Source organism: Sus scrofa, chromosome 13, assembly GCF_054392235.1.
Source record: "Sus scrofa isolate SSC_HxYL_T2T_F1_AM1 chromosome 13, Sscrofa_HxYL_maternal_Yorkshire_Landrace_v2.0, whole genome shotgun sequence".
NCBI lineage: Eukaryota > Metazoa > Chordata > Mammalia > Artiodactyla > Suidae > Sus > Sus scrofa.
Window position 1 is genome coordinate 66,795,084 of NC_139395.1, and position 27,448 is coordinate 66,822,531.

A 27,448-nucleotide genomic window follows, 5' to 3' on the forward strand; every position below is an offset into this window, starting at 1 on the left:
CTCTTGATCCCCTTCACATGGAAGGAAGGAAAGAAGCAATCATTTCAGAGGCTCTGTGCCACGTACAGACTCAGGTGGAGCAGCTCGGACCTTTGAGAACAAGATGAAAAGACCGAGCAGCAGGAAGAATTTGGGCTCCATTTCGGGAAAATACCCCAATAAAAGAATTGTGAGGCCCTGGTGCATATTACCAAGGGATTCTGTGGAATCTCATTATCTGGTGATTTTAATGACTAACGTACAATGATTTTTGTAGGATAATTGATGTGAAGTGCTGCCCAGAAGCTGAGGGATGAATAACTCCACCTTCACACATCTTTTCAGGCCCTTCAGTTCTATGATTTGTGCATTATATTATTTAGCAGAAATAATAAAGAACTAAATATGCTTTTTTTATATGTGGCATTAACTACCTTTGTGTATTAATGTGGTACCTGCCAATTACTTGCATTAAAGCAAATGGCTAAAATATACAAATTAAGTTATGAACACACAGCTACATTTAACAGATTAACTGAAAACCTGCAAAGATTTCAAGAGTATATTAAATGCATAAAAACCATTTCCTTGATCTCGAATTTGTGGCTTAGTTTCCTCCCCCACCCCCCAAAAAAAGGTATATGTTCTTAGAGCCCTGAATGTGTTCTGAGTGCAGCAAATGGAATTTAATACACATTGAAGGGAATGTGTGGTCACCAGGCTATGTGCTTAGGGAGGCGCTATCAGAATGAATCTTCACAATAATCTAGGCAATGATCAACAAACTCTATCTTAAAAGGATAGATTGTGTATTTTGAGGCTGCCATAACAAAATACCTTAAACTGGGTATCGTAAACAACAGACATTTATTTTTCACAGTCTGGAGGCTGAAAATTCAAGATCAAGGTGCTAGATAAGTCGAATCCTGAAGAGGGCTTGCTTGCTTTCTGGTTTAAATATGGTCGCCTTCTTGGTATAGGGAGAGATTTCCATCTTCCTCTTCTTATAAGGGCACTCATCATATCATGCAAGTCCCACCCTCAACACCTCAGCTAAACCTGTTTACTTCCCAAAGACCCCATCTCCAAATACCATCCATCCTGCAGGCAGCTGGTGTTTCAACATTTGAATTTGGGAGGGACACAGTTCAGTCCAGATAGTAAATTTATTTTTTTATTTATTTTTTTGTCTTTTCAGGGCCACACCCACAGCATATGGAGGTTCCCAGGCTAGGGGTCGAATCAGAGCTATAAAGGCTGGCCTACACCACAGCCACAGCAACTCAGGATATGAGCCACGACCTGCACAACAGCTCATTGAGTCTGCAACCTACACCACAGCTCTCCTCAATGCCGGATCCTTAACCCACTGAGCAAGCCCAGGAATGGAACCTGTGTCCTCATGGATACTAATCAGATTTGTTTCTGCTGAGCCACAGTGGGAACTCCCCAGATAGTAAATATTTTAGAGTTTATGGAACATAAGGTCTCTATTCCAACTCCTCAGCTCTGTCATTGTTACCTTATAACACATAAACAAATGGGCATGGCTTTATTTACAAAAACAGGCAGCTTGCAGGAGATGGCACTCTGATCCTAGTTTGCTAACCCTTGATCTGGTGATAAATATTATTTCTGCCATTTGTAGAAGATAGAAATGAAGCCCAGAAAGATTATTTTACTTTCTTAGGTCTCATAGGTAAACAATTGTGAATTCAAGTCAGTACTAGTTAAATTTACTTTAAAATATATCAATCGATACACTAGAGTTGTATAGAAAATGATGCAATATGTTCCTTCACTTTCCAGTGGACTATTCTGGAAGCCCTAGGTATGTGAATTACTGCTTACCTTACACATATCCTCTTCTGCAGGGACCAGTCCCTCCCACAGCCCTACTAAGTGTGTGTGGGCTCTGTGACCCTGGTCCTTGCCACAACTGATTGAACAAAAGATGGGAGCTTGACCTAACTGTATAGTTTCTAACAATTTATGACTTGTCTGGTCTAGTGTGAATTGGAATGGTTCCAATGGATTCTGCTCTTGAGAGCTTGGTGTTAGAGAAACAGGAAATTCTTGATTGGAAAGGGTTACTAGAACTGAAAGATTATGAGTGAAGGTTATTTGAGGCATGAGAATAAGAATCATTAGAGGAAGTAGTTGGAGGGGAGGAGTTGTGGGGACAAGTGTGTGTGCCTGTGTGAGAGAGAAACCAGGAGAGAAAAACCCACAGCTCCTCGTAAATGGAGAAAGATTTCATTGCTGGGTTTTTCAGTTCCTGATTCTAGTCCTTGTGAAGCCCAGATGTGCTTTGTTTGAATCTCTCCATATCTCTGTTGTATCATTAAAATAAATCCTCCTCTGTTGAAACTGAGCTTGAGTGGAGATTCTGATCCTTGAATCAGAGGAAACTTAATTAGCCCATTAAGTTACGAGGTATTTTTTTTTATATTCATCTGGATAAAATCTTCCCTCTGTCCCCCTTTGGAGATTAGCAGGGTTGGAAGATCAAACTCCAAATCAAGTTGTCTTATGTTTATTCTTTAGCAGGTAGGATTGCTTAGCACTAAACAAAGGTGTACAAAGAGTGGGACTTATGACTTTTTCAAGTCATGTTTATTGCTCCTCCCTCTTGTCGAGTGTTTCACATCTAAAAGCAAAAACATATGGACTAGAAGGAAGATGTAAAAGGGTAAGCAATCAGCTGTTTGGTGCCAGCTTATGTCTCTCTGGTTCTCAGTGTTTTTGTCACAAGATTAAAAAGGGAGTAGAAAATATATACACAATGGAATACTACTCAGCCATAAAAAGGAATAAAATAATGCCATTTGCAGCAACATTGGTGGAACTAGAGACTCTCATACTAAGTGAAGTAAGTCAGAAAGATAAAGACAAATACCATATTATATCACTTATATATGGAATTTAATATACGGCACAAAGGAATCTTTCCACAGAAAAGAAAACCATGGACATGGAGAACAGACTTGTGGTTGCCCAGGGGGAATGGGATGGACTGGGAATTTTGGGTTAGTAGATGCAAACTATTGCCTTTGGAATGGATAGGCAATGATAAGCTGTTGTACAGCCCTGGGAACTGTGTCTAGTCACTTTTGATGGAGCATGATAACGTGAGGTAAAGAAATGTATATGTGTATGTGTGACTGAGTCACCTTGCTGTGCAGAAGAAAATTAACCAAACACTGTAAACCAGCTAAAATGGAAAAAAAAAATCATTAAATAAAAAAAAGCATGGTCTAATGTACTCAGGTCTTGGCCACAAGGGATGGGCACCTTCTACCATTTCTTATCCAAGCCCACTTCTTTGAAAGATATTTCTCACTCAATATTAAAGATGATTTCTTCAAATCCTCATCTTATCTATTACAACAGGCTTTAAATTTCTTTTTCTTTCTTTCTTTCTTTTTTTTTTTTTTTTTTTTTTTGTATTTTAGGTTCACACCCACAGCATATGGAAGTTCCCAGCCTAGGTGTCAAATGGGAACTACAGCTGCCAGCCTATCCCATAGCCACAACAATGCAGGATCTGAGCTGCTTCTGCAACCTACACCACAGCTCATGGCAATGCCACATCCCTGACCCACTGAGCGAGGCCAGAAATCAAACCTGCATCCTCATGGATACTAGTCAGATTCATTTCTGATGCACCACAACAAGGACTCTTAAGGCTTTAAAAAAATTTTTTAACACATAGCTTCTTTCCCATTAGCTAAATTAAGATGTAAATACACTATATCTTGGTAACATAAATGTGGCACTTGTGATGTATCCAGCCACATCCAGCTAGCCCAGCTGACTTCCAGGTAGCTGTGGTGTACAGTTTCCTCTCCTTGCCAATGTCCCACAGGCAGCAGGGCCATGGCTCCCCCCACTTCACTTCCTCTGAAGCTGTGAAAGGGTGACAGTATAAGGCAGGAGATAGCCATGGCCCAGGGTTGCCCCCTAAGAGCAAAAGGGAATGGGAATGAGCGGATGAATGCCCACTGCGTCCCATCCTTCAGTGAGTTAAGAGTATCCTTCTTGGAGTTCCCGCTGTGGTGCAGTAGGATCTGAGGAGTATCTGCAGTGTCAGAATGCAGGTTAGACCCTCAGCTAAAGGATCCATAGGTGAGACCTACGCCAAAGCTGAGCCTTGCATCCAACCCCAGGCTGGGAACTTCCATATGCTGCAGGTGTGGCTATAAAAACTAAAAAAAAAAAAAAAAAAAAAAAAAAAAAAAAAAAAAAAGTAGAGTTAATATACACCCAGCCTTCATTTGAACAAGCAATCCTCTGGAATCAACTGAGAGCTTATTTGGTAGAACCAGTGCAACCTAGCCCTAGTTTCCTCTGTGGCAACCCACTTATTCATGCTCCCTCTTGGCTTCTTGCTCTTCTCTGTCTCACTTTTCCCATTCTCCCTCTTTGGCTCCCAGGTATCACCTCCCCAAAAAACCCCATGCACAATAGTCCTTTTCCCAGGGTCTGCTTTGGGGAGCACCCTCATTAAGAAAGTGACCAGCTTATCATTTTCACATGTGACAGTTTACACGCAGAATCCATTTAGCTCTCTGAGTCTCACATTGTGCCATTTGAGATTGTTCTGCATTGTAAATGGTAGAACATCTGATGAGAGAGAACACCTCCCCTAAAACGGTACCCCTTCCCATGTAGAGTCATGCCAATCATTTCTCATAGACTTCAATGTATTTTACTGGCTTATAAAAATTGTTTATCTAATGTTTTTTTCACAAGGTGTTCATTGATTCAATTCCAAATCAACCCCATGTGTTCGAAATCATCTCTTCCATGTTTTGTTTATTTGTTTGTTTTGTTCTGTTTTTTTTGTCTCTATCAGCAGTGTTTTTGACATTGATCAAGTAAGTGGTCGGGGAATAGTTTCACTAATTCTATGCAAACAATTATTTATGATATGAAATCTGATTTGCCGTCTTGGCTGAGTTACAGAAGGCTAAAGTTGGGAGGGTTCTTGGACCAAGTCCTGCCCACTCATTATTTGATATTGGAGGAAATCAAGACCCTGTGTAAGTAAGTCACTCATCCAATGCTATAATTCATAACAGAGATAAAATTAGAATTCAAACCCATTGGTTTTTAGTACACAGGGGTCTCAGCTCACAGTTTTCAAAGCTAAATATGCCGTTTGACGGTTTCCCTCTCAGATAGTTTTTCAAATTATATCTATAAAACTCCAGGTTCTGACACTCTTCTGTGCTATTCTCATGTTGGAATAGAATCAGGTGGCACAGAAGCTATTGTTACAGCCCCAGAATAGAGTCTGGCATTTTCAGTGGCACAATTGAAGCTTTAATCATGGACGTCTGGTCACCATAGTATGTGGGGCAGGAGGCTCAGCTGCCATGGATCCCACCCCTGTGAATCTTCATGGAACCCCACTCTATAGAAGACCCCAGTACCTCCATAGAAGCTGGAGAATTAGGCACATTAATAATCAAAACTCTCTAAGAATATCTCTGCATCAAATCAATCCAAGCATGAGCAAAGCAGCCAGAAACATTTTCTTGGAGGCTTCTCTCTGACTCTCACTTATTTTCTCACCAACTGCTGGCCCTGCTTTTTTGGCCCTGGAACCAACCCCATTATCAAAGACGCCAAGGCAAGCTCTGCAATTGGATTGTCTGAAAATGAACAACACAGAGATAGAGAGGAACAGATATTGTCACACCCCACAGTGCCTGTTAAAGTCACACTCTACTTCAGCAATCAGATGACTGAAGAAAGTGCAAGCTCCCAGGAGAAAGAAGGCACTGGACAGGTAACACTGAAAAGAGATTTTCTGGCAAGGCAGGCTGAGAGCGAGTGACCGTTTTTCCTGGAGAGCATATGGAACTGTTGACAAGCTTACTTAATGTGGCCAAGAAAGAACTCAGCCCCAATGAAGGAAAAGGAGTGAACACAGATGACAACCCATCAAGTTTTGCATAGAGCTGGAAATCCAGTACACAAGGCCCAGGGAATACGTAGCATCAACCTTGACAAGGATGACCTTTTGAGGACCTTCCCCAAACACCATAATGTGAAATAATCAGTCTTTGGGCTGAGAGTTAATTTGAATTCCATACTAGGTGAGGCTGGAACTAGGACATGAGTCACTTAGCGCATTGGTATAGCCCAGGAACACCCAGGAAGAATCTTTCCACCATTGACCATGTTGCTAGGTCTTTCTTGAGTGCTGATCTTTGTGTGTGAGGACTGGTCACAAAACCACATGGTTTTCTTCCCATTGTGTGACCCAGCCAGTGTAAAGGGGAGTGGTACCCTCAACTGGTATGATAGGCCTGGTCCTCTAATAGTCTTGCACCTCTCATCTGCAAGAATGTTAAGATATTGAGTTGGTTGTGCAGACTTTTAATAACCCCGATTCCAGTGCTTCTTCCTAGGTCAGCTTCATCTATCTTTCTCATTTGAGTCCCTGCCATAGTTTGGATTTCCCTAGAAGCCAACTCTAAGTCAGGGTTTCTCAGCTTTGGCATGATTGACATTGGGGGCTGTGGCAGTCTTTGTCATGGGGAGCTTCCCTGAGCATTGTAGGTTGTAGAGCAACATCCCAGTGTCCAGATACACCTTCAAGTATGACAACCAAAAATGTTGCCATACATTACCAAAAGTGTTCTGCATGGGAGAACCAATTCTCCAAGTCAAGGGTTCAAGGACAAGTATAATTTAGTTGGAAAGTGGTCCGAGATAACATTGGTGTAGGAGTGGAAAAGCATGTTATTAAGGTTCTCCAGAGAAACAAAACTAACTGAGTGAGTGTGTGTGTTTGTAGAGACAGAGACAGAGAGACAAAGACAGAAAGACAGACATTTATTTTAAAGAACTGGGTCACAATATTGTGGATGCATAAATCCAAAATCTGTGAGGGAGGCTGGCAGGCTGGAGACCTAGAGAGGAAATGAGAGTGATACTGAATTTCAAGTCTGAGTGCTGTCTGCTGGCAAAATTCTCTCTTTAGAAGAGAAGAGTCTTTATGTATACATATATATACATTATAGATACATTTTTTTTCATTATAGCTGGTTTACAGTGTTCTGTTCCATTGTATGCAAATACTCTGTTGTGTTTATCTGTTTATTCGTCACTGGATGCTTGGTTTCCTTCTACTTTTTGGCTCTTGCGCCTCATACTGCTGTGAACTTGGATACACAAATATTTCTTGAAGTCCATGATTTCAGTTCTTTGGGAATATACCCAGGTGTAGAAATGCTGGCTTGATTATCTTTTGAGTACTCTACATAACAAGTAAACACAGTGTGGAAAACAATGGGTAGAAAGATCAGCATGTTAAGACAGGAAATAAATTGCCCCTAGATTTCCAAAATCTAGATTCATCAGTTCCCATGACCCCAGTCAAACCTGAGCTTCTTTGAGTCTAAAACTCATCTGTGGATTTTACATAATCACCACAGGTTTGTGTTCTAAAAACAGTTTTATTTGTCTCCTCCTTTGCCTTTTGATGAAGAGCTTTGTTTGTGAAATTCTTGTCTTCTGAAGTTCTTGCAAGATTTCAAGTGAGTTGTTCTCATAAATGAAGGCAAAAACATCGCCTGGCAAAGCCTGTGACTGACGACATCTTTTTTTCGTTACCTGATCTCTATGCCTTAATTCTCTAGCACTTTCCATTTTCCCTTTGTTTCCCAGAGTTTTGCAGCAAACTGCTGTTTAGCAAAGAGAAGCCAAATTCAGACTCAGGCCAAACCCTAGTTGCAGTCTGTTTCTTTTTGTTGTTGGTACCAACCTCACATCCCACCTGGCCAGAACTGCCAAGTTTTTTGGATTTCCTAGAGGAGGTTTTTATTCTGTCTGCTTGTCTGCACTTGTATACAAAACCTGTAATTATATAATAGGTGAACTTACTGGTGTGCTATTGTGCTTTCTTTTCTTTTTTTAAACCCTCTGAATTGGTCCTTTTTATATTTTGAGCCTATTGTTACCTTTATAACTGTTACAGTTTCCTTTCCCCTGGCTTCTGATACTTTAGCCCTTATGCCAGCAACTAAATATTTATGTAAAAAAATCACTTAAAATCATTTGTCTTTCAGCGAAATCTTAGAACTTTTCTCTTTCCTGCTACAACCTAAATGTTTTCATGTTATAACTGCAAATGTTGATGAAAGAATTTTCTTCTTACAACATGTTATCCTATTTTTAGATAGGAAAGATCACCTATGAAAGTCATCAAAAATTAATTATGTATCCTTCATTCTTAAAGGTGCACTATCATCTAATTTGCAACATTTCTAATCTACTCTTAATCAGAAAATGGTTTGTGGTTAACACATCACACAGACCTTGTTGAATAGTTAAACAAAATGTGGGAAACTTAGAGTGCAATAAATGCTTGATAAAATTTGTTGATTGATCAAAATCTAATGCTTTAAAGAGTGGAAGGAATGGTTTGTCATTGCCTTTTTTGTAGTACTGTCCATTCTCTTCTTCAGTCGTCCCTTTACATTTGTTAATTTCCTGGAAGTTAACACAGTGCTCTTCAATTTCTATGGGTCTTTTTTTTTTTTTTTTTTTTTTTTTTTTTTTTTTTTTTTTTTTGTCTTTTTGCCTTTTCTTGGGCCGCTCCCGCAGCATATGGAGGTTCCCAGGCTAGGGGTTGAATCGGAGCTAGCCACAGGCCTATGCCAGAGCCACAGCAACGCAGGATCTGAGCCATGTCTGCAACCCACACTACAGCTGATGGCAACGCCGGATCATTAACCCACTGAGCAAGGCCAGGGAAGCGAACCCGCAACCTCATGGTTCTTAGTCGGATTCATTAACCACTGCGCCATGACGGGAACTCCAGGTCATGTTTTTTTTTTGTAAGATCTCTGGAACTACCTCATAGTCCATTTTATGTCCTTTGCTCAAAGGGCAAGCTTGAAGAATGTTGGATGGGATCCGATTCTTCTCTGATACTCAGAAGATGTTGAACTTGAAGTGCTTAGAACAGTGCCTGGAACCCAGTTAGCATCTCAAATTATTGGTTGTTGATGTTATTGCTGTTATAATTATAGGGGCCATTGTTCATTAATCCTAAAGAGATTACCAAATGATTTTGGAGTAGTGTTACTGGTGAGCATGCTTGAAGAAACAGCAGATAAAATAGATCTGAACATTAAGGTTTTAATCTATGGTTTTGTATCTTAGGAGTAAGAACATGTGGACAGCCAAATCTAAACACTCCTCCTACTTCCAATCTTTTCCAATGCTATTCTTCTCTTACCCATCTTTTTTATAGCCATTGTAGCATTTTTGTTGATGAGGTCAGGGATCTTGCTTTATTTCTCTATGTTGCAGAGTAATGTAGTATCTGTGTAATTGACCAGAGAAATAAACAATATCACTTCATTGCACAGACAGCTTTCACTTCCTCTAAATCAGAGAATTTAGAAAACCATTCCAAAACCAAAAACCATTCACACAGAAGTTTTCACATGGAAATCATCAGGACAAGGTAGTCCAGAGTTCATGTAAGGTGTAGCAATTTTATATAGTAATTGTGGAAATCAAATATAAAAACAAAGAAGACACTTGGATTGACACTGCAATCCAGAATTAAAATGTGGTAAGAGAGAAAAGCAAACTATAGTCTGAAAGAATAAAATTATAAATGGCCCCAGAGACTAACCAGGTTGATTTGGGGCCACTTGTCCCAAGATTTAGTACCTAGTAAAGAAAGACAATCCATTTCCCCTCTTAGATGGCAGGCAGACCTTGCTGAAAAAGTCGAATCAGTCACTCAAGAGGTAGCCCAGTTCCAGCGAGACGGATACCAAAGGAAGTTAGAATTTTACTCTGGTACTCTGTCAAACTGATTCAAAAAAAATATGTGTATAGCCCTTTGATCTAAGAAAACAGGCAGGAAAATAGCACTTGGCCATGGCAGAGATTCTAATATTAAACATAACAAGTGTATCCAGAGCTGATCATTTGAACCCAGTTTAATTCTCTTTATGTCTTCAGGCAGCTCACCTTCTTATTTGAGAATACACGTAAAAGAACAGTCCCGGGTAGTCAAAGGAGAACTAACTGTGAGCTCTAGTCCCAACTCTGTCAACCTGTGTGACATTTCTGGTGGAACTTAATTGTGTTGAAACATTTCTTTTTCCAGGCTTATTCCCTTTCTTTTCAACGATCTTGCCTGAAACCCTAGTACATAAAACAGATTCAAACATACCCATTAGTTCTGGTTCACGCAAGGACAGGGGTCCCAGAGCCCAGCCCCCTCCTTTTGTCTCCACCTGCTTGCTCATGACCTGTCTTTAAAAAGGATTCTGCAGAAAACACTTGAAAAATGACACACTGCTTGTCTTTCCAAAGATACTTCTGACTCTGAATATCCAATAATCTTCACCTCTGAGCAATCATGTAATTTTGTGTCATCTAATTTTTAAGATACCAGCTATTTGGCTTGAATGATAACTTAGGGGTAAACTTGCCTTCTTTTCCTATTGTACTGCAAACTCCTTGAGTGTTGGAACTTTTCCATACACAGCTCTGAATCCTTTGTAGCTTTAAATATGTCACCTAATACAATGTAGCTCTTCTAGAAATTCACGGTGAAGTGAATTGATAAGAGTCCAAAGCCAATCTTTTAGATAGAAGTTGGTAAACTACAGTCAGTGGGCCAAATTCAATTCACCACTTCTTTTTATAAATAAAGTTTTATTGGAATTCAGTCATGCTCCTTTTTAATGTATTGTCTATAGCTGTTGTCATGCTTTACAGGCAAATTTGATTGTTGTCACAGAGACTGTATGGTCTATAAAGCAAAATTATTTGCTATCAAGCCTATTATGGAAAAAGTGTGTCATAGTCTAAACCTCAAGTGAATGAATACAGGTAAATATTTTGGTGATGTACATTTGTGTTGTTGAATTACTTTCAACTCCATATTGTTTCATTAAGCAAATTTGCTACTTATGTTTCAGTTATTGGTAAATAGTCATATGAGTCAAGTAACTCAAGTAGACAGGAAATAAATTTACTCACCATAATTGATTTTTTTTATTATCTTCGGGTTTTTAACTATTTGATTGGAACAAAATAGATTTGCCCTTCCATGTCATATTAGTCAAAACTCTTCTAATTTTATGTAACAAAAGGCAAAATCTTAAAAAAAAAAAAGCTTAAATTTTTGCAGGTGAAATTGATTGCCTCATGCAACCAAGATATTAAAATGCTGAGCTACTTTAGGAAGGGCTGGCTTCAGATGCTCAAAGATGGTGTCAGGGCTCTCTCACCAACTATTGGTGCAGCTAGATTCTTTTCGCATGTTTGCTTTTATCTCTTTTGCTATAGATGGTCCACATCCTCTCATGTGGAATAAGTTTTCTCCCAGATTCAGCAACTATTCCTATATACAGCTTGTTATCCAAAAAGAAGAGAAACTTGTCTCTCCCAGCATTTATATTAAATATGTAAAAGAGTTCTACCTGCTTAAGTCATGTGCCAGCCCTTAGATCAGTTACTGTGGCCCATAGATGAGACGTCATAGAACTGACTGGCCCTAGGTCATGTACTCAGCTGTATGTGCAATCTCTGTAACTGAGAGTCCACAGTAGTGGAGCACTGTGGATAAAAGCAGTGTCCAAATGGAAATAAGGCAACTTTACAGATTAAAAACAATGTCTAGCTCCTGTAGAAATATTACACCAGCACTTTAGTGGAGGATACTAGATTTTACAAATATCCAGATTTAGGGAAAATAATTTTTCTCTCCTCTATTACCTTGTGTTATCTTTCCCCTCCTCTTCTTTCTCCTTCTCCTCCTCCTCCTTCATCATCATCATCATCATCATCATCATCATCATCATCATCATCATCATCATCATCATCTTTCATCCTGTTGAACACACAACTCCAGGGAACTTCATAATACCATTTTAGGCTGCTTTGAAAGCAGATTCATTGTTCAAAACTCTACCCAAGTTCCCATTTGCCTCAAACCTTGTATCGTATGCTCTTGGATTCTGCTTATTCTCTTCCATATAACTTGTTTGTTTTGAGTTTTCCTGGGATTACATGTATGAAGTTAGAATTTACATATTTGTTATGTTGCACTTAAAATGTTAAACTTCAACCATTAAATTGTTAAGATGCAAGTATTTGCAAAGCAAGATTAAGGAGTGAAAAGAACCGAAGAAATGTCAGGCTTTAGAAGGATGGGACAGATTTTGAAGGGTGGGGAGGGGGCAGAAGCACCGCACTTCAACCCAAGAGCATCTGAACTTTAAGACACTGAAAAGTAGTCTCTGAGGGCTCTGAGCTGTCTGAATGAATCATTTAGAAGTCTTAGTATAGGTTATATTCTCCCTGCTTGTCTTATAGCTTGAAGACACTGTGATTTGGATCTAAAATAATTACTGCTATTCAGTGTCATCCACACATAATTAGCCTCAAATTATAATGAATTAACACGGTTTGCCCTGTTCATGGAGTGAAGTGATTCTATAACTGTTTTTTTTTTTCCTCCCTCTCCCACCTTTAAAATAAAAACACTTTGAAATTTCAATCCTAGTAGGCAAAATTCTCTCTAAAATGTCAGTTCATAATGAAGGAAAGATAGTTAAGGATGGCTAGGTAACCAGATCATCTGTGTTCCAATCCGAATGATTTCTGGACCCTTTGTCTTCTCTAAAGCATTGCACCTGTTGGCTGTCTCGTTCTCTATGTTGCCTGCCTGGGAATGCATAGAAAACCAAGTGTGGTAAAGGCTTTGAGTCATTTTGAAAGAATCTGAACCAGAAAGCTTTATTTGTGTCCATAATGCATGTAACTTGGCACAGACAGATGTTATTAATAAAAAATTACACAAGAATTCTCAACTTGTTTCTATTTTTTAACCATTTTTAAAAATTGAAGTATAGTTAATTTACAATGCTGTGCTAGTTTCAGGTATATAACAAAGTGACTCAGTTAAATATGTATATATATTCATACACACATATATACATATACATACACATGTATATAAGCTAAGTGTGTGCATATGTATATATTTATATGCATGGATTCTTTTTCAAATTCTTTTGCATTATAGGTTATTACAATATACAGTAAGTCCTGTACAATCCTATTTCTAAACAGACTTCAAGGAATCTGTTTCTGAGATGGAGAGGGAGAAGAAAACAATTTCATAGCATGAATTTACCTTTAATTCTCATTACATTAACACAGAGCTACCTCATGAAAATTCAAGATTTTTCAACCCCAAATGACCAAGAATTCCCACTCCTCTCTGCTACCCCTATGGTTTTACTTTTAGCCCTCAACACATAATCCAGGGTTCAGCTCTTAGTAAGCAAAATATTCCCCTCTATGTATGTCTAAAATGAATTCCTCCTCAGTAACCTTGGGTTTTCTTTGGCTCTGTTGTTGCAGAGCTGCACATGTGAAGTTGAAAACAGGCTATTTTCCATGGAAATTTCTCCTGTATAAAAATCCATCTCAGATTCCGACCAATGCAATCAGAGAAATTGGTTTATGGATGAAACTCTTGTCCGTGAATGCCTTTTTGAAAAAAAAAAAGTGCCTTCCCTCCCTCTATTTGAGAAGAATGAAACAATATCCTTATTGTCCAACTTGCTTGGAATTTATTTTCCACTCCTTATTTATGCATGCCTCCTTTATGTCATCGATACATAATCCATTATGTGCCTCTTATCGTATTTGCTCCAACTATTGTCTCAAGATGATGTCGAAGGACATTAGATACCAGAGACTAACTTTGCAAGAGGGAATTAATGTCAGTGTTGAAGGAGTCTGTAATCATATGACTAAATGGGGTTTCAGGAGGCCACACAGTACGCCGATGACAGAATCAAGAATGAAACCTAGGAATTCCGACCATTTGTCTTGTGCTCTGTCCACAAATGATACTGCCTATTCTTAGTATTTAGTAAAGACTTGCTGAAAGCCATCCATTTACTGGTAACATAGACCATTCATGAAGAAGATTTTTTTTTAATAATTTAATGGAAATTTCTTTGATGATTATACAAATTTTGAAAAGAAAAATATGTGCATGTATGACTAACATGCAGTGTTTTTTGGTATAAAATAAGATGATTACAACTTGAAGTGCATTGAAATGTTCCTTTGAAAACTTTTCTTTCTTTCTTTCCCTTTTTTTTTTTTTGCTTTCTTAGGGCCACACCTGCAGCATTATGAAGTTTCCCAGGCTAGGGGTCCAATCAGAGCTGCAGCTGTCAGCCTATGCCACAGCCACAGCAACACCAGATCTGAGCTGTGTCTGTGATTTACACTACTACTCACAGCAATGCCAGATCCCTGATCCATGGAGCGAGGCCAGGGGTCGAACCCTTATCCTCAGGGATACCGATCTGATTCATTTCCACTGTACCACAATGGGAACTCAGCTGAAAGCCTTTCTTACTTAGAAGTCACAAGGCTCTGATACTGAAAATATGTTTATGCCATTTAGGAAATTATTACTATGTGGCTTTGAGGCAAAGAATATGGACTCTGGTAGACCTGATTTCAAATGGCTTTCCATCAGCAATTAGCTGTTTGAACTTAGACAAGAATTTATCATTTTCAAGATTTTGGTTCTTATTACTATATAGTGGAGGCATTAAAATGACTTCTTAAAAAAAAGATTGAATTTTAGGCTTGTGAAACCATGCCTCAAAAACATTTAGGACAGAATTTTAGAAAGATGACAACTGTAACGAGGTCTAGGACCTAGTTTTTAGGTATTCCTCAGTCCCTGCATGGAAACAACAGAGCAACTAGAGAGCCACACCAGAACCCTGTAGTCAGTGTCTGCAATAAGATAAAGGGACAGGATATTACCAGAAGGCCCAAAGTGCCATAGGATGGAGATAGAACCACCATATCTGTCTGTTAGTGGCATCTGTGCAGAGCTGAGAGAGTTTCTGACAACCACAATGACCAGACTTCCATAAAGAACTTTTGTGAGTATAGATACCTACCTATAAATATAGCCAAGCTTAGATGCTTTTCCATAAAGATATAGTACAACTCTAAAAGAAATGATGGAAGAACAGGAAGAGTGATTACCAAAAAAAGTACTTGACTGTTTTCAGGAATCCAACTGGTAATGGCAGTATCCTATTCTTATTCTAAGACAGTTGTGTTAGTAATGTAAGATAAAGGCAATGAGTCAAGATGAGGTGGTTCTGTCATTCCCTGTGTCCTTAAGAACTATGTTTCTCAGCATGTAAGACACAATATACCAGAGTTTAAGAAAATCTGTAACCCTGAATTTGAGTTGAAAATATCAGCATGAAATCATAAGGCATTCTATCTTAATCATTATCTGTGTGTGTGTGTGTGTGTGTGTGTGTGTGTGTGTGTGTGTGTGTGTCTGTGTCTGTGTCTGTGTCCGTGTCTGTGTATATATAAATATCTATAGTATTTCCTGGCTCTACTAGAAAGGTCTAGAAACAATGAATAGCATTATGGTCCTGAAATACTATTTCCTATTGAAAGAAACTAGGGCTTCTTAGGGAAATCTGGCTAAATCAAGGCTTGAGGAGGGAAAGTAAAATACAATAGTATTGGTGTTTTCTTAAAAATATATTTTTTCAATATGGTTTTTTGACTTTTAATATTTCTATAAAATAACCTTTAATCTTCTTCAAAGTTACATTTTAGGATAATATAATCAAAATTATTGACTCCACAAGTTTTAAAACAAACTTAGAACAGTATTAAGTATTTAATTTTACCTTTTCATTTAAATCTGCATTTGCTGAGTTCAGTCAGAGGAATGGGGACAAAATTTTCAAATTTAAAAATAACCAGAAATTCACAAAACTGAATTATGACATATATTTATGTGTTTTACCTGCCATAATTGTTTTTCCAAATGAGACAAGTCACTAAAGTGGTTTATATGACATATCCTTGTGTATAATATCTGAAATTGAGAAAAATTGCAGAGATATTTTAGTGATTTGGTAGTTTGATTTGGAATAAAATATGACAAATATAAGATAACTCTTAGAATTTGGTACTTCTTTTGAAGTAGTAATCACTTTCTCAATGTCAAGAGGGTACCGGGAACAAAAATTATCTTAGCAAATCACTTAGTTATTAGAATTCAAACATCATGTCTATGTTCTTTTTTTTCGAAGAGGACAAAAGTCAGCATTCTAAGTCATGTGGATATGTAATATAGTTTCTTTCCAACAGAGATCTTCTTATTTAAGTTGTACTTAAATATGCAGATTCACTATCTGTATAGGAAACCCTTGAGGCAATATATGTTTTATAATTCTTCAGATTTTACAGAAGTAATTTAGTGCAAAACTATACATTATTTAACACTCCCCACCCCGCCCCCAAACAGGATTGGGGGAGCACCTCATAATCAAACACATTAATAATTCTACAAAAAATACATGAATATTCTTTCACTAAGTGGGGTGAAAAAAAACTATAAATGGGCTTATGTTGACTTAGTTCACATTTTGCTGCCAAATGAGTTTCTGCAAAACTTATAGAGGCGGGAAATCGATTTTCAAAAATTTTTCACTCAGAAAATGTGACTGACAAGGGGTTAATATCTGTATGGTCAGGCCATTCAAGATGGCTGTTTTCTTGCTCTCTGTACATCCCCTGTTCCACCAGTACCTCCTTCACCTATACCCTACACACATGCCCGACATTTCTACATACTTTTCCCAGGCACCCACTAGTGATTGTTCTTATCAAAGCAGTAATGAGGGGCAGTCCCTCTGCTAGTTTCCCTGGTAACTGATGATCTAACCTGATGTAATTCCCCCAGTAACTGCCAATCTCCCCTTCCTCCTGGAAGCAAAGACTGCTACCATGCCCTGCCTGCTGTCAGCCATACACAGTGGAGTATGGCTCCAGGACCATGCATCAGGCATGTAAGATGCCCTGTCCATAAAACCATAGATGCCTCTCTTGCTGACTTCAGGCTCTTTTTTCAGTCTTGAAGCTGGACAAATACAAGCCTTGTAGGCCTGCATGGTGCAGCACAACAGTATTCAAAATATACAAATAGCTCATACACCTCAGTTTTGGAAAAAACAAACAATTCACCAAAAAAATAGGCAAAGTCCTAAATTGGTAATTTTCCAGCAAAGACATACAGATGGCCAATAGGTACATGAAAAGATGCTCAACATGGCTAATTATCACCTACAGAGGTCAGAATGCTTATCATTAAAAAGTCTACAAATAATAAATGCTGGGGAAGGTGTGGAGGAAGGGAACTTTTGTTCACTGGAAATGTAAATTCGTGCAACCACTATAGAAAACATTATGGAGGTTCCTTAAAAAACTAAAAATAGGAGTTCCTGTCGTGGCTCAGTGGTTAACGAATCCGACTAGGAACCATGAGGTTGTGGGTTCAATCCCTGGCCTTGCTCAGTGGGTTGAGGATCTGGCGTTGCCATGAGCTGTGGTATAGGTCGCAGATGCACGGCTCGGATCCCGCGTTGCTGTGGCTCTAGCGTAGGCCGGCGGCTACAGCTCCGATTCGACCCCTGGCCTGGGAACCTCCATATGCCACAGGAGCAGCCCAAGAAATGGCAGGAAGACAAAAAAAAAAAAGACTAAAAATAAAGCTCTAAATTATGATCCAGCCATCCCACTCCTGGGCATATATCTGGAAAAATGGAAACTAATTTGAAAAGATACATGTACCCCAATGATAGCAGCATTATTTACAATAGCCAAGACCTGGAAACCATCCAAATGCCCATCAGCAGGTGATTAGTTTAAGAAGGGGTGTGTGTGTGTGTGTGTGTGTGTGTGTGTATGCATGTGTGTGTGTAAAATGGAATACAATGAAAAAATACTCAGCCCATTAAAAGAATAATATATTACCATTTGCAGCAACATGGATAACCTAGAGAATATTATGCTTAGTGAAGTATATCAAACATAGAAAGACAAATACTGTGTGTTATCACTTTCATGCAGAATCTAGAAAATAATACAAATGAATCTATATAAAAAACAGAAACTGATTCATACACAGAAAACAAATTTATGGTAACCAAAGGGAAAGACAGGTGAGGCACAAATTAGGAGTATGATATTAACAGGTACAAACTACTAGACATAAAAGAGATAAGCAATAGGAATTTACTATATAGCACAGGGAATTACATTTAATATCTTATAGTAACCTATAATGGAACATAATCTAAAAAAATAACTGAATCACTATGTTGTACATTTGAAACTAACACAATATTGTTAATCCACAATGTTCAATAAACATGTAAACAAGAAATTCTAACTAGACTCTTAAAAAATATCTGAGTTATAAAAGATAAGGAAAGATTGAAGAACTGTCCCAGATTGGAAAAGATTAAGGAAATGTAACAACTAAATGCAGTTGTGGATCCAGGATGAGGAAAAAGGCATCAGTAGGACGGCTGGCAAGATCTGAATAAAATGTATACACTAGTGATTGTATTATGATGATTGTCAGATTTGGATCGTTGTTATGTGAGATGGTACCACTAAGAAAAGTAAGATAAACGATAGAGGCAATTCCTTGTGCTTTTTTTGCAACTATTTTGTAAGTCTGAAATTATTTCAAAATACTTGTTTGTAAAGCAGTAAAGATAAACCAAAGGGAGCTCACTTCATTTCCTTCATCAGTTAATAATAATAAATATTTAATATTTATTTAACAATACATATAGACGAGGCACTGCTCTAAAGTTCCACATACATTAATCAATTTAAACCTCATCATGCTCAAATGGAGACTGTTAGGATTTCCGTTTAACAGACTGAGGCATAGAGAGGGTAGGAGACATTTCCAAGGCCACACAGCTATGAAGACTGTTAAAGTATCAAGTCTGTTCTCAATAGCTATTTGAAGTGATTGTCCCGCACAGTAAAGTTTGAGAAAGTAAGGCATGAATTTTTTTTTCTCGTCTTTTTAGGGATGCAGCTGCAGCATATGGAAGTTCCTAGGCTAGGGGTCAAATCAGAGCTGTAGCTGCCGGCCTACACCACAACCACAGCAACACCAGATCCAAGCCGCATGTGCAACCTACACTGCAGCTCACGATAATGCCAGATCCTCACCCCATCCTCATGGATCCTAGTGGGGTTTGTTACTGCTGAGCCGCAACAGGAACTCCCAACAGGAATTTTACCACTCAGTTGTAGTGGAGCATTTGACTACTCGGAACCTTTGCTTACTTCCTTATTACTGACTGTGTTCTAGATTGTTGACATTGGCAAGTCACCTTGAATATAGCCAAGTTGTTATACTAGTAACATTTTCAACTCATGTCTATTTACAGCAAGGAAATCTTGGTTCTATAGAACTAGTGGAGGTTTTCTAGAATTATCCCTTTGTGGTTTTACTTTTCCTCGCTCAGCGTCTTTTATCACTCAGTGTCTTGATATATTAATTTATGAATTTTTTTTCAAAACTCCCTGGTCCTACTTGTTTCCCTCAAAACATTCAGGCTGTCAGTCTTGGTGCTTAAAGTGAGGTTTCCAACACTTTTGTTCCAGAGTTGAATGTATCTTATAGTGAATATAGTATAATTTTGTTCACATGGCAATAAGACAGGAGTGGCCAGCAAAACTGGGGGGAAAGGGAAAGGTGGAAGACTGGGAATGACATTCTTGAGCACTTTAATGATAGTGATAATCTGAGTTAGGAAGCAGGAGCAGAGAAAAGAGAGAAGAGGCAGGACTCATCATCTGCTTTAGTTTGAAACCCCTTAAGGTAGAAAACACGTTTTCCCTGCCTTGGGCTGAGTCAAGCATATTGTCAATACTCAACAATAAATAACTGGCCATATTAGCTTTACATGCTTAATTCACTATATGTAGAGATGGAAATGCACCTCTGAAAAAAAAATGTTCTAAAGAGAGTCTTTGATAGGTTTTGATGGAGGCTGTAAATCATAGCATTTTATGTGGAATCTTGGATAAGTTAAATATATACCATTTTACCCTCTCATTATATCATGTTTCTTTTTAATATTTTAAAATAAATGCCTACAAAATGAAAGTCTTATTTTATTTAAAGGCTTTCTGCACACATCTATCCCCACATAGATATGGATATGGTTATACCTAGCTATTTATCTATATATAATATATAAAGCAATTATTCACTGGTAAATTTGTACATTTCATTTTCCAATACAGTGTATTCACTTTAATCACATACTTTCTAATCTTTTTGCCTCCTAGTCTCAGATTTTTGAATTCACATTTCCTTCCCTTTGTCTGTATTTAAAAATAATAATAATCATTTTACATCTATTACAAATAACAATACCTAGTCCCTGATTGAATGCTAACATTGCAATTCATTCTCAGGGTTTGGCTGCCATTCATTCATACCTCGAGCTGTGCTCTCATTATGTATGACATCAGCAAAAACTCTCAATTCAATTGAAGCCTTTTATTTAATTAGGGACTATGTATTATTTGGTTTGTAGTATCCAGAATTAAAAATAGCCCCTTCCACTCTGTAATGGGAAAGGAAGGAAACTTTGAATATATATTCTAATTGATATTTTTAATGCTCTAAAAGCAATCAAAACTTATGTTAAATATTAATTATAATATTTTTCTGCTTTTGTGCACCCTGATTTATTGCTGCCCTTTTGGGCTCACTTTTAATTACATTACAGGAAAACAAAGGATATTTTTATCGAAAGAGTTATTTGGCACAGACAATACTTTCAATGGTGACGGTTATACTGAACTTTATATTAAACTTAATTTTCAAAAGCATATTTAACACAGTTTGCCAGGCTTTTTAAAAAATTATTTTTCCTTCCTTTAACAACATGCCTCTCGGGTCTCTATATTAGAAATCAGGGACAAAGCTCATAAAGGAACAAAGACCCAAAATCAGGGATGGTCTTTTAAAAGAAGTACAGTTTCAAAGACTCCTAAAGATATAAATCAAAGTGCTTTTGAATACAGAGAGCATTCTAAAAGAATATTGAACTGTTTGCTTAAAATCTCACATTATTTCCTGCTTTTTAAACCCTGTTCCTTTTTGAAGGCCAGCACCAGATAGGGACAAAAGGAATATTTTCATGCAAAAATCAGGGCCAGGTACAGAGGCACAGTCAGAGTCTATTTCAAGTGGGGACAGGAATTTAATTCAAGTTATTCTCCTCTTTATTCCACATTTAACAGATTTGAAGGATTTCTCCACCTCTCTGACACTCGTGCAGACATCACTAGGTACTGTTTGCACCAGTGGTGGGCACTAAGAAATCTTGGCATGGAATTTTTGATCCCCTTGGAATGGATTCGGGAAATACAGGAGAATTCAAATATGTCTGCTCAAGGAGAGTGGGGCTTTATTATTATTATTTTTTTTTTTTTTCAAATTGCCCTTCTGGTCCCTTCTGGGAATGAAAAGGAATAATCAATCTTTTTCCCTTTTCAAAAGAATCTTATGTGACCCACAGGTGGGCCTTGCCATAGAGACTATTTTTAAAAGTTTAAAAAAAGAAACAAGAAACAAAAATGGGACTTCTGACACTTAGCTTGTTTTACATGTATGGTTTTTTGTTTTGTTTTGTTTTGTTTGTTTGTTGGCTTTTTTTTTTTTTTTTTTTCTTTTTAGGGCCTCACTCACGGTATATGAAAGTTCCCAGGCTAGGGATCGAATCAGAGCTGCAGCTCCCTACCTGCACACAGCCACAGCAGCAACGCCAGATCCCCCAGATCCAAGGCTTTTCTGTGACCTACACCACAGTTCTTGGCAACACTAGATCCTTAACCCACTGAGCGAAGCCAGGGATCAAACCTGCATCCTCATGGATTCTAGTCAGGTTTGTTATCACTGAGCCACAATAGGAACTCCACATGTATGATTTTTTATGTTTTATTTCTTATGGAATATTTCTAGCACTTGGCTAAATCAGTACAAATACCATAACTAACTGACCATTCTGTAACAAATTTTACTTTCCAGAAGTTAGGACAAAATATAAGGCTTAAGCTCCTGTGATATGTGGGTTTCATTAAGAAAGTGAAAAGCCATACCTCTGCATAGAGCAGGTATCTGTGATTTTTCATGTTTCCATAGCAACATGTAGTTTTTATTGAACTATGGAATAAATAGGCAAATAAAACATACATAAAATATTGATGGGTGTTGGGTCTGCTGTCCAGGACTTTGGTAACTTATGGTCACTACTGTTTCTTTTTTTTAACTGCTGGAGTCATTTTTCTAATTACAGCCTATTTTTTAATTATGATTTCTTTATTTTTCATCTAATGCATAAAGTTTGATTTTTAATGTGGTTTCCAAACCCCACTTTGTAGTATACATATTTTGTCTTCATAGTCTCTTGGAGAGAATACTGAGGATGTAATATGAGCATAGAAATAAAATTAAAAAATGTTTTTGTACATTTTTCTAAGAGAATTTATGTGATTCGCTTTGTCCTGGATTGACCTTCCACTTCTTTTACAGTGCTAATTTTTACAGTGACTTATGTTCTGTGTTTAAAATATATACTGCTGATGAGAAAAATAACAAATACAAATGAAAAGATATTCACATTTGAAAAGACAACTTACTTATGAAAATAGGCATTTCAACAATATGTTAGAAAGCAAAAAATGAAATCGAATCAGTTAAATTACTTATTTGAGCTTAAATAAGGAAGAAAGACAAGATGAAACTGTTCTCCCAGCCACATATTTTACTGAAGGTGATTATTATGGTACTATGTATATATGTATATGCTGTCTATAGCATTTCAGTTTAATAAACATTTATTCAGAACTAACTTTATGCCCAGTATTGTACCAGTTATTTAAAAAATAGGTCTCAGGCCTTAAGTTACATCCTATTAGAAAAGTCATGATAAAATAGAGAAAAACTCTTAAAATAAGGTATAATGTTTGGAAAAAAATTAAACTATCTACTTCACAGCTTACAGCAAATTAAATTCTAGATTGATCAGACTAAAACTTGCAAAGTGAAATTATTAGCATACTAAATTAAACAAGGACCTTTTAAAATATTTCTATGATCTTAGTCTTAAAGAGGGGAAGGCCTTTCTATGTGTGACTGAAAACTTAGAATCCATTTTAAAAATGATAAAATCTGTTGCATAAACATGAGAAACATCCACACAACAAACCAGTATCATTAAAATGTCAAAAGACAAACAACAAATTGGGAAATATTTTTCTTAGATCAGAGTAAATGACTGATTTTTAATGGATAGAATATTCTTACAAGTTAATTTAAAAATCTACAACATAGTAGGAAAATGGACAAAAGGAAATAGTACTGTCACTAACATGTTTGAAAAATGCTTGTTGGAGTTCCCATCATGGCTCAGTGGTTAACAAATCCAACTAGGAACCATGAGGTTGCGGGTTCGATCCCTGGCCTTGCTCAGTGGGTTAAGGATCTGGCGTTGCTGTGAGCTGTGGTGTAGGTTGCATACGCGGCTCAGATCCTGTGTTTCTGTGACTCTGGTGTAGGCTGGTGGTTACAGCTCTGATTCGACCCCTAGCCTAGGAATCTCCATATGCCACATGAGCGGCCCAAGAAATGGCAAAAAAAAAGACAAAAAAAAAAAAAATGCTTGTCTATACTCTTTGTAAGGTAAATGTAAGTTCATGAGATACTATTTAGCATATTGTTAAAAATTTTTAAAGTTTTATGACTAACTTGTTGTCAAGGGTGTAAGTATAAATTTTTATAAAGATTGTAAGAGTAGAGGTATAAGTTATGATCTTGGAAAACAATCTATCCCCAAAATGCACATAATTTCATTTTCATTTAGGGCATTCTCACATATGAGCAAAATGTGGGTTACTTACTGCAGCACTGCTTGCTGCATAAAAATCATGGAAACAACCCAACTGTAGAACACGCAGTAAATATATTTCAGTACGTACATACATACGATGGAGTACTATGCAACCATTAGAACAGTGAAGCATCTCTGTTAGTACAAATAAGGAATTATGTCTAAGAATACTATTAAAAGGAAACAGAGAGATTCAGATTAGTATTATAGTATATTCCCATTGTGTAAAAAAAAAAGAGTAAAATACATACATATATGCTACCATATTCATAGGCTATCACTAGATATAATGCTTATTATCCCTGAAGAGATTAATTCATTGTCTTGGGGACAGGGAGGGAATGACACCTTATCATTCTGTATCCCTTTGTATATTTTGAATGTTGTCCAAATATTTATTGTTCCTATGCAGTTAACTTTTAAAAATAGGTGTTATTTTTAAGGTAATATAAGTTTAAGTACCAAAAAAGTCATGTTTAATGCTAGGGAAGTTTTAAGTAGCAAATGACCACCATGTGATGCCATTCAGCAAAGGTTTCAAATGAGTAGGTCTTGAGGTAGACTTGAAAGTAAAAATGACATCAGGAGGTATGACCATGAACTAAGACGGCCCCAGTCATACACATGTGGGGCCACATCATTCAAGCAAGTATAAGGTGGAAAAGAAAAAGAAATAGGTTATGGAGATAGAGAGAAAGAGTGGAGGGAACAATGAGATCAAATTAAGTGTTTTGCAGTGAAAGCGAAATAATGGATTTATAGTTCAGAACAAATATTCAAATGACATGGTGGAAAGTGCCATGTTGTTAATGATTATGTTGCAAAAGTACCCTTTTTTTGCATAAATTCTTAGATAAGGAGAAGGGGTGTGATGTATTAGAAAAGGCCATGAATACAGAATTCAGGAGAATTTCACCTCATCTCTGTTCTGCCATTAATTAGCAATGTAACCTTGAGAAGGTCACATTGTGTCTCCAGGCCTCAATTTTATTGTCTGTTATGTTAAGGGGTGGGGGTGGGGTGTGCAATAGCTTCATTATTCCACAATCATTTTTTTATATGAAGAATTTTCTTTTTCAAATGAAATGTGAGTGCAAACCAGTAAAACAGATAAAAGCAGGGAAAGTTTGTGTAAAGCAGGGATGGTAGCCCCAGAGCTCTCCTGCACAGTATCTTTCTTTCCCATTATGGTTCTCTTTAATGGAGCTAAATCAAAGCCTTGGGAATCAGCAAAGTTCAATTTAAAACTATTTACTAGAGGATTCCTAAGGTCTCTTTTCATAAGAACAGTTACAATTCTAGGAGGTAATTGATTCACACGTTTAATCATGTTGTGAAATTTCTACGGAAATATTTGAAAAAATAATAGCAGTAGTATGAGGTTATGCAGGAAGTGATTACTTCACCAAAGCTATTTTCAACATCTTTTCTGTACTTGGATGCCACATCTTACAAGATACAAAGCTGGCTGGAGTATGATCCTGACTCTCTCTGATTCTCACAATCTATTGGATTTTTAAAAATCTGCTTAGGGTTCTCTAAACTTCTCGAGTACTTAGGTTAATGGCTTTTATTTGTTTGGGAACTTTTCCATTGTCTTTCTCCACTCTTTCTGTGACTCCAGTTGGGCACGTGATAGCACTATTAACTGTCTTACATGTCCTTAGTGTTCTTTTTTCTTCTTTCCCTCTTTTTTTTTTCTTGCTCAGTTTCAATTCGAATGTCTTTTATTGACCTGTCATTAGTTTACCAATCCTACATTCAATTTTGTTAAACCCCTCTACTCACTTCTCAGTTCAGAAATTGTCTTTTCAGTACTAAACTATTCATTTCAGTGAGCTTTTGTAGATGCAAATATGTATTTTGAAATTCTCTATCATTTATTTTGTTCACCTTTTTCTCTATTTCCTTGATCACTTTAATCATAGTTATTTTAAAGACCTCGTTGGCTAATGTCAGCATCTGGATTATTTATGGGTTTGTTTCTATTGTCCATTTTTGCTCTTGGTTGTTGATGATGGCCATCCCACTTTTTGTGATTAATCATTGTTGACTGTATGTAAGTCATTGTATATAAAAAGCTGTAGAGACTTTCTCTGACTTCCACAAAAGAAATCTCTTTCCTCTGCTTAAGCAGATAGTGTGAGGGGCTGATTGGCTAAATAAAACAAGGGATTATGCTGTATCAGGCCTGGGCTGTAACTTGTGCATACTCAGTTTCAGATTAGCTCTTTGATCTTTTATTCCTGCAGCTTCAAAATTTATAAATGTATTAAGGCCATGGAGTAGAGGCCTTTAGGCATCCAACCTTATGTGTCAGTCCCACACAGATGTCAAAAGTTACCAAGTTTCTCAGCTTCTACCCCTTGCCTCAGCTTCAGATGAATCTAGAATCAGTAAGCCCTCTCCCACCTACCCCCTCACCCTAGGTAACATTAGCTGCAAATCTTCAGTACTAATTCATCTCTCCTTTAAGTTTTCTCATTTGCTGCTGAATTTGTTTTCAGGTCTTCTTCCCCAGAAGGTCTTTATTTCCTAAGCCTATAAAATGGCAGAAATTTTTGTTCTCCTTTTCAGAATGTTTTGGTCCTTTTCTGTAGCCTTTCCCACAACCTTAATCAATTCATATAGAAATGGGCTTTCTGTTTGAAAGCCCTCAAGCCTTCAGATTTTATTATTCTGGCTTCATTGTACCACTCAAAAACTTTACTTTTTCTCCTTCTTTCTATAGTTAGCCTTTTGCACCAGAATCTCCTCCTATGCTCACCATGACAAATACCCTTACGAAGAAAACCACTCATCAACTATCAACTCACTACCTACTGGTTCTCCTTTCTCTTACATTATAGTTTATCCTGTTTTTCTTGCTTTCTGATGCCTATAAAAGCACAACTATTGCAATTTCCCCAGTTTTATCTTATTGTCAGTGCAAATATCCATCTGCAGTAATCTACTACATCCTACTCAGAAACAGACTCTCATTATCCAGATTTTCAGGAACTTTAACATCTAAACAACCTGAGATCAGTTTTTAAAATTTACTCTTATGTCATACTATTGATAATTTCATATGTGAACAGCTATTTCAAGGTTTTCCGCTAAACGGTTTATAAAAGTATGGGACAGTCTCTGGTTATATAATTTAAGATGCCATTAACAAATATACTAATAACTCAAGCTAAAATTTCTTATACATATACAACACTACCTAGTAACTTTAGTCTGGCAAAGCAGAATCCTTTAAAACACATTGTAATTCAAATTTTTATAAGAATAATCACATAAGATAAAGTAAAATAAAATTTTAAATTAAATGCTAATTTTCTAGATGTTATGCAATAATCATAAGTAGTACCTTGGGTAGGGAAAATTGGATTTTATACTGGCATATTATAGAATACAAGAAGTATTATCTTATGACATGCTTTGAAATTCTAAGCCACTGGTGTTACTCATTTTTTTTCGACTCCAGACTATATCAACTTTCATTTTAAATTATTCCTTCACTTAACTCCAAGGTATCCATCATGCTAAGATTTTTAGAAAGCCCGGAGGGCTTAAGAAGTTATGTGTATGTGTGTTTAAGACTGTACTTAAGAAATGAATTTGGTTTGCATACCTTGGAT

The 27,448-nt window shown here is 37.2% G+C and overlaps 1 long non-coding RNA gene across 2 annotated transcripts in view; it reads left to right on the plus strand.

The window, feature by feature from the left end:
• Positions 1 to 27,448, plus strand: part of LOC102167790 (uncharacterized) — a 402,854-nt gene that overhangs the window by 139,120 nt on the left and 236,286 nt on the right. Inside the window, exon 5 of one of the 2 annotated variants that reach the window (XR_014823523.1) lies at positions 8,886 to 12,835. The exons of the other annotated variant lie outside the window; for it this stretch is intronic. This is a non-coding gene — a long non-coding RNA (uncharacterized LOC102167790). Of the gene's footprint in view, positions 1 to 8,885; positions 12,836 to 27,448 lie in introns of those variants that run through there. 2 annotated transcript variants of the gene reach the window in all.